This window comes from Limanda limanda, chromosome 1 (assembly GCF_963576545.1).
Source record: "Limanda limanda chromosome 1, fLimLim1.1, whole genome shotgun sequence".
Taxonomy (NCBI): Eukaryota; Metazoa; Chordata; class Actinopteri; order Pleuronectiformes; family Pleuronectidae; genus Limanda; species Limanda limanda.
In genome coordinates, this window is record NC_083636.1 from 29,971,036 (window position 1) to 29,980,167 (window position 9,132).

Here is a 9,132-nt window from a genome sequence, read left to right on the forward strand (position 1 = left end):
GGGTCCTGATCAGGGACATTTTTCAGTGTGTACAATTAGGCACTGATCCAAATAAAAAAACAGCATGGAGTGGATTTAAACTTGTATTCGAAGGGGACTGTTTGGCCCTGGCGGAGGTACGGGATCTTCTAGGTGAATTAGAATAATAACTTATCTGTTGAAATTATGAGACATAATAATCAGCTCTAAGACAGTGAAGGAACTGCTGTGAATTGAGCAATTTATTACATCGCCAGGATGTGTGACATGTTCCTCATGTTTTTACACAGATACTGTACATTGAGACTAGTCGGCACATCATCATTAGCCAGAGGGTTTCACACGCAGACAGAGCTCGAGATTTCTCAACAGCCACTTCCTGAACGGAAAAAAAAAAAGCCACTGGGTTTTAGGTGCAAACGTGGTCTGTTCAAACCTGCCCCGCGGCCTATATTCTCCACACGCAGTCTGGTGGGAGGGTAGGTTTCGGTTGACAAGCCTGAGCGAAAGTTGAGGAAAAGCAGGCGTCCGAACAAGTCATGGATGTACGTACAGTGGGTGTTTGAATTCTGCTCTGACGGCATGTGTCTTCCATCATTTGACCAGTTTTTCGTTATCTTTGACAGAAAGGATTACTTTTATAAGTTTGTTTAGATTAGACACCCAGTGTAGCTCAAAGCCCTATGTAGAGGGCCCATGGGGAGGGATTTGTGGCTGTATAACCAAGGTGGAATGTATCTTATTTATTATCACAAAATATTAAAAAAATTATCAAGTTCGTATCAATCCTCTCGTATTCATCCACCCCCTCCTTTGTCCAGTTAAAACATGTAGCTGTGTTATCTTTGGATTTTAGACAAATTACAGCCTACTCAACATAATTTAATATTCACAGTATTAACTTCCACCACATTTGTTTTTGTAAATAGTTTTCCTCAGAACCTTATTTGCTTTTCTGTTTCACCCCATATTTCAATAAACGACAAAATTATAAACTCCTACATGTTTGTTGCCGTGTTCTTTAATTAACAATGGACCTATTGAGTTGGAAAGTTGGTCCAGGTAGCATTTAAAAACATACTCCATACAATCCATTGTCTTTTCATGGTGCAACATATTGCACTTTGGATTACTTAACTTCACAATAAATCAAAGTTATAGTTTTGAAGAACATCTATGATTTATATGTGGTTAAAGTTGACTGTTCAGGACCTTTTTCTGTGGTTGTGAATCCATTTGACCAAGAGAAACTTCTCCTGCTGTACAAGTAAAAGGCATTTTACTTGAACTTTTTCTCGGAGTTCAACAGCTTAAGAGTCTGCAGTGTGTATCACTGTACTTAGGCACAGTGGTCCTAGGAGCTAACACATCTTAATTTAGCGTGTTTGCAATGCTAACATTTGCTGCAGGGCATTACTGGAAAAGTCAAGGTTAGACGAGATTAAATCTCTGATGACCATCAATGTCAAACATCTCAATGCAACCCATAATTCGCAAGGTATTTCAGTATGGACCAAAGTGGTGGACCAATTAACCAACAGATCGGCACAGTTATGCTGCAATGTACCCCAGCATACACATTGAAACTGAAGCTGAAACTTCACATTGAGTTGTCACAGTTGTCTGGCCAATCAGTTAGAGAGGTGACAGAAAATGTAGTGACAGGAGCCTTTAATCCTGCTAATGACAGACAGGACATTCACTGTTGCACAAGAAAGAATAAAGACTGTACATGTCTGATGTACATAGCAAACCCAGACACGATGCTCCTCATTGACTGCAAATTTACATTTTGAAACTCATGCTCCAATGTCTTTGGACAGTGCATATCAACCAGGAGCCATCAATTAATGCCAGAAATGTGTCCTCGCATTAAACTGATATCCGATACCCGATCAAGGCTACAACCAAGGCCAAGTGAAGGGGCTGATAGGAAGGAGGGGAAGTCCTCAGGGGGATGCTGGAGGGTGTGTGAAGCAGTGGCCTGCGTGCCGTCGGCCAGCCGCCAGAGGGGGGAGGCACATGGTGCCAACAGCTGCCATGGTGAAACGCTAACCCCTCTAAATGCTCTGTCCAGTAAACAACGTTGGGCTGAACACATGCCAGTGGGGGAGCCAGGGTGAGGGAAGGGTGAACGGGGCGCCCCAGCTGACGCCGTGGAGAAAGGAGAATTGACCCCTGTGAAATGGCTTATTAAAGTGTGGTGGTCGCCATTCTGGGGGGCCAACACAGGACAAGAGAGTGAGGGTAACTCAAAACCCTCTTTGGCAAAATGAGCACCGCGCACAGCACAAGCCGCAGACAGGAAGCCAGAGATTCAGGAGATACTTTTATTGGATGTGTTCACACAGACAGAACAGGCTGCGTGCATGAAATACTGACGACAGATGCTTTGATTTCCCCTGCCAACCCCAAACATGAACAATGCCAAGTTTATTTTTATCTCACAACTGGATGATGGGTGGAACGGGAGTTGAACTCTGCTAAGTATCCGTCTCTCTTTCCCCCCAAATGCAACACATTCAGACCCATGAAAAGCTTAATTTACCTTTTAAATTGATAAATGAACTGCACTTATGGAAGACTGATGCAACCATTGGAGCTGCTGAATGTTCCCATGCTCCCAGGCCCCCTAGGGAGTGGCAGGAACAGATGTGACGTCTACACTCCTCCGCTCGGCCTGTCCCTCCCACACTCAGTCTATCCCTCTGCCGCTTGTAAAACAATCCATCTTCCACAAGTAAAAACATTACTTTCTACCTATCCCTTCTGCCATAACTCGCGCTAAATAACACGAAAACAAAATTATCAGTAAATTTGTAACACGATAGTTGCATCCAGTCCTAGCTGATGTATAAGACCCCGAGAGTAATCTTGTAAGTGCTCTTCAATATGTAATTTCAGTTTGCTCCCAGCACTGCTTTTCACTAACATACACATTCAGTAAATGTACACACTCAAACACGTAACAAAACCAGCATCTGCTAGATCAACACATTCAAATAAAGTGAAATTCTCCCACCCTTTGTGAAAGGCAAACGTAATTTGGAATCAGCACGTTTAATATGAGGAATTCTTCCTGGTACTTTTCATCTGTAAGTCTCCAGGCAAGATCAGTCTCATGATCGATCAGCCAAGCAACAACGCCCCCATCTGGTGGCATTTTAGAGCTCATGAGGGGGGGTGTAGAGGCTGCTCACCGATCAATTCTCTTCCCTCAGTATCATGTCAGCAGTGTTGGGGAGTAACGGAATACATGTAACGGCGTTACGTATTTAGAATACAAATTATGAGTAACTGTATTCCGTTACAGTTACAAATTAAATAGATGGTATTCAGAATACAGTTACATTGTTGAAATCAGTGGATTACATGACGGTACTTCTCTGTTTCACGAGTTTAATCACTGTCTCGTAAATCCACCGGAGGCAAAGCCCCCAGGAAGCAGCTGGAGACCAGGGCTGCCGTAAGAGCGCCCGGACCCCGGCGGCGTGAAGAAGCCTCACCGCTACCCGCTCGGGACCGTTACAGGCCCCGGGACCTTGGCTCTGAGAGAGTTCCGTCGCTACCAGAAATCTACGGAGCTGCTGATCCGAAAGCTGCCCTTCCAGCGCCTGGTGAGAGAAGACCGACCTGCGCTCCCAGAGCTCCGCTGTCATGGCTCTGCAGGAGACCAGCGAGGCATGCAGGGTTCACACCGGACGCTGAAGCGACGCTAAAATAATATCACCCGTTGACCCAGTAGTATAAAAGCATATGGTCACTTGTTGCTCCAACATTAACTGCAACAGCGTCCCAATTTAATGTCATCCATCTTCAAGAACTTCTCCGCTGTTTGCTCCGTTCAATGTCGGGTGTCGAGGGTAAATTACGTATTCTCCGCCCCCCCTCTCTTTATTTAAAACTCCAGGACAACAGAAGGGGAATACAAACTATGGGATGCATGCTTTATCATTTATATCATATAAAATATGTCATCAATATCGTTTAAAATCCTTTTTCAGTGTGTTTCCTGGAGCGATATGCTCGCGTCAAGCGCAAAAAATAGACCCGACGCCGAAACGATCGCTGCACGGCGCGAGGCAGCCTTGGCGCAGGGGGGGGTTCAGCCTCCGGTGAGACCCGCACAGAGGTGGGAGTGGATGGGAGCCGGACATCCAGCGGGCCCGCAGCATCGGTGGAGAGAGAGTTTAAACTGCTGCTGCTCCACTGACTATAACAACGCCGCAATCATACACTTAAAAAATGCAATACAAACCGGAAGTATTCCAAGTATTCAGAATACGTTACTCAGATTAGTTAATGTAATGGAATACGTTACAGATTACATTTTTGTGCATGTATTCTGTATTCTGTAACGGAATACGTTTTGAAAGTATCCTTCCCAACACTGCATGTCAGTATCCTTTTTTTGTGGAATAGTCCTGTTTCAACCGAAATGTTTGAATAACAACTTTTTGATTCCCTTGTGCAGTCGTGGTTTTGTGTATGTTGGCTCACTGGCTTATGGAGCCACTGTTGATGTCATAAGTGGCAAAATACACCTTTACCTCCAAAGTAAAAATGCATACAGTACTGAGGAAAAACACCAATATCGCTGCTTTTGATTGCAGCTGCAGATGCATCAGTGCTATTCTAGTTTTTGAGAAGATGAGAATCATATATAAATCATGAGAGAAAAGCTGTCACTTTGACAAGGCTTGATGACACCACAGCTTCTAATTGAGATTCTGTTGTAAAGCCCCATGAGACAAATTCATGATACTGGGCTATAAATAAAATGTACTTGACTAATGTCTCAATATGTAAATACACAAAGATCCACAATAATATCATAAACATTAGAGAAGTATAATTTGCAGTGCTAGGATGTAAATATGACATTAACTCAAGTGCTGTACTATAGGTCCAGCGTTTTCAGAGGGAATAATGGAAAATAGATCTTGATTAAATAATCAAATCTGGTATATTTAGGGATTGGTGAGTGTGTGACTTTATATGTGCTTACTGAGTGCTATTGTAGTTCCCTGGGAAACAGTGGGAAATCCTGGATCTGCCCCATCTGGATTAGTAACAAAATTCAATGACTTCTTCCCTGACCCATACCACATCCTTCCACCAATGTTCGTCCAGTAGTGTTTGTGTTATCTTTCTTTGAAATAAACATACAAATCAACCAACAGACGGGTTAAAACATAACCCCCGAGGTGGAGGTAAATATGAATGAAGGATCATGACAGGGATGGCTGACTCATGCATGGATCAAACTTGAACATAGTATATTATGAAGAGAGGTGAGAGATTATCTGCAGTCATCCTAATCTTTGCATCCTGTGGTGCAGAATCAGGCCCACACCTGTCTGAATAATCTTTTCTATCACTCTGTGGGTTTGTGTGTGTGTGTGTGTATGTGTGTACAGAGACTGAGATTGGGGGAGGCAAAGACCAGGATCTAGATCTATCATTTCCTTCTCTATTCAAATACATTTTTTAAATCTCCATTTCATGGTCAGTTTCTATCTCAGTCATCACACACCTGCCACATTCGTCAGATAAGTGTAGGAGTATGTGCCTCGGCAAGAATGATCTCACTCTGGGACCATTGTTCAGAGATCCTTTGCTATTCAAAAAAAACACGGGGCTCAGGTTGATATTCAGGGGCTTATCTAGCGTTTAAACAGTGGTTAACCAAACATTAACCACTCTCTTGGCTTTCCTGTAAACATGGCCTTAATGACAAGGTAGACGGAGCCTCTGAGGACAAACACAGTGAGTGTCACAAACACTCGATACCCCCAGGAAATGATGCAAGCCACAGATGTTGCTCATTGAGCAATTACTTCTTGAGTTAAAGCTTCCAGCTTTCATTTAGGTATCAAGCCTGATAATTAGTATTGGCCTCATAAGAATTTTCACTCAATAAAACAGGATATATAAATTGGGTTTCTCATGGAAAAATCTTATCAAACTAGTTATGGAAACTTGTAATTGACTAAATTCCACATCTGTTATCACTTTATTTTCTATCCCTGCTAAGTGTGTGTTTGTAGTGTACATCTATTACATATGGTGCAGACATTGTGGTGTGTGTGTGTGTGTGTGTGTGTGTGTGTGTGTGTGTGTGTGTGTGTGTGTGTGTGTGTTTGTGTGTGTGTGTGTGTGTGTGTGTGTGCATATGACTATACTACACATGCATGTGAAAAATGGAAACTTCAGCTGCAGCTCAACATCCTGAGTCACACGGTTACTTTAACCACAAAAGCACAACATTATAACTTTTCATATGAAGACATATTTCATAATAATACAACTCTCCTTTACTACATTTTCATTAATTGTGTGTTCATACACTAGCCTTCGCTGATGTTTATTGTGCTATCTATGTATTAGATATCTATTTACTGGTTAAAACTTGCTAAACAGTGAGGGTGGGGCTATGTATGTGTTATCATTTCTGTGTGAAGCACTTGTTTTTCTTGCGATAATCTCTTTAAATGTCCCAATAAAGTTTGATTTATTGAATGTTTGGCAGTGCAGAATTTTGTCATTTATTGAATGTTTGGCAGTGCAGAAATTTGTCAACATGTAAACACTGATGCTCCAATCACATGACATAACCTTAAGGATTAAGGATAAATTCAACGTGTCATTAACTAACAGCATATTTTGAATAATGTCTTGTATTATTACCTCTTATTACCTACCTATTATTTGTCTCTGTGATAGTTTACAGGATTACACTAAATCTACTTGACGGATTTCCACGATACTTGGATGAAAGATGTGGTATAATAAAAAAAGAACCCAATACATTTTTGTCAGGGTCCTGATCAGGGACATTTTTCAGTGTGTACAATTAGGCACTGATCCAAATAAAAAAACAGCATGGAGTGGATTTAAACTTGTATTCGAAGGGGACTGTTTGGCCCTGGCGGAGGTACGGGATCTTCTAGGTGAATTAGAATAATAACTTATCTGTTGAAATTATGAGACATAATAATCAGCTCTAAGACAGTGAAGGAACTGCTGTGAATTGAGCAATTTATTACATCGCCAGGATGTGTGACATGTTCCTCATGTTTTTACACAGATACTGTACATTGAGACTAGTCGGCACATCATCATTAGCCAGAGGGTTTCACACGCAGACAGAGCTCGAGATTTCTCAACAGCCACTTCCTGAACGGAAAAAAAAAAAGCCACTGGGTTTTAGGTGCAAACGTGGTCTGTTCAAACCTGCCCCGCGGCCTATATTCTCCACACGCAGTCTGGTGGGAGGGTAGGTTTCGGTTGACAAGCCTGAGCGAAAGTTGAGGAAAAGCAGGCGTCCGAACAAGTCATGGATGTACGTACAGTGGGTGTTTGAATTCTGCTCTGACGGCATGTGTCTTCCATCATTTGACCAGTTTTTCGTTATCTTTGACAGAAAGGATTACTTTTATAAGTTTGTTTAGATTAGACACCCAGTGTAGCTCAAAGCCCTATGTAGAGGGCCCATGGGGAGGGATTTGTGGCTGTATAACCAAGGTGGAATGTATCTTATTTATTATCACAAAATATTAAAAAAATTATCAAGTTCGTATCAATCCTCTCGTATTCATCCACCCCCTCCTTTGTCCAGTTAAAACATGTAGCTGTGTTATCTTTGGATTTTAGACAAATTACAGCCTACTCAACATAATTTAATATTCACAGTATTAACTTCCACCACATTTGTTTTTGTAAATAGTTTTCCTCAGAACCTTATTTGCTTTTCTGTTTCACCCCATATTTCAATAAACGACAAAATTATAAACTCCTACATGTTTGTTGCCGTGTTCTTTAATTAACAATGGACCTATTGAGTTGGAAAGTTGGTCCAGGTAGCATTTAAAAACATACTCCATACAATCCATTGTCTTTTCATGGTGCAACATATTGCACTTTGGATTACTTAACTTCACAATAAATCAAAGTTATAGTTTTGAAGAACATCTATGATTTATATGTGGTTAAAGTTGATTAAAACATGGTTTAAGATAGTAGATGGTATAGTATGTGTGTGACACCATACTGCCCCCCAGTGGAGAAAGACCTCATCCAACTTATCAGTGAGCGATTGGAGAGAATATAAAACCTAATGGGAGCCAGTGAAAAAAAGCGTAGTATTAGCGTTTTATTTGGAAAATCTGTATCTGTACCCACGCTTATTCGTGCAATATAATCACGTGGCCAATAATGTGGCAGGCGTGCAAAGCATAAAATCATGAATTATAGGTCAGGTCACACATGCGGGGAATTTCAATTAATGTTCACATTAAACATCGGAAAAACAGTGATCTCGCTGACTTGTGTTGGCACTGTTGGTGGCAGATAGGCTGGTTTGAGTATTTCTACCACGGCTGATCTCCTGCAATTTTCACACACAATGTAATATTTTTACAGAGAGTGGCAGAGGAAAACATCCAGTGAGAAGCAGTTGTGCATGTGAACTTTTTCGAAAAGAGAGGACAGAGGAAAAAGGGCAGAGGGGTTGAAGCTGACACAACGAGTCAGGTTACACAGATGACCCCTCTTTATGCTCAACAGTCTAGTGTGTCCTAAATGACCTTCATCACCTGTACAAGGTCAAAGAAGGGTCGGGACAATCCCAGAGTATTAAAGCTATCCACTGTTTAGTGAGTATTTGTTGCTGGCCGTAAATCATCTAGTAATACAACTTTGCAAGCTTTTACATGTGCAGGTTATATTTTTGTAATATTTCCCATCCTTTCAGGTAATATAAGGGACCCACATCCAGAGGTACCTGATTACGCACCCTGTCACAAAGCAAGCATCTCAAACCGAAGAATATGGAAATGTAATTCAGAGGCCTCCCCCACCCCCCAGATCTAGATCCAATACTGCACCTTTGATATGTGATTAAACAGGAGATTTGCAGACTGAGAAAGCATGTGATAAATCTGCAGAAATTATGCAATTAACCCTAGAGCATTAACGTAAAATTAATAACACCATCACTAACGTCTGGTATATTTTACCCGATATAATATACCTGATAAAAAATACTTCTCATCAAAATATATTAAAGTACAACAATACATGGCAAATTGAAGTACTCTTCTTTCATTTCCCCCTATACAACGTCTTATAAAACTAAAAAAAAGGTATCAC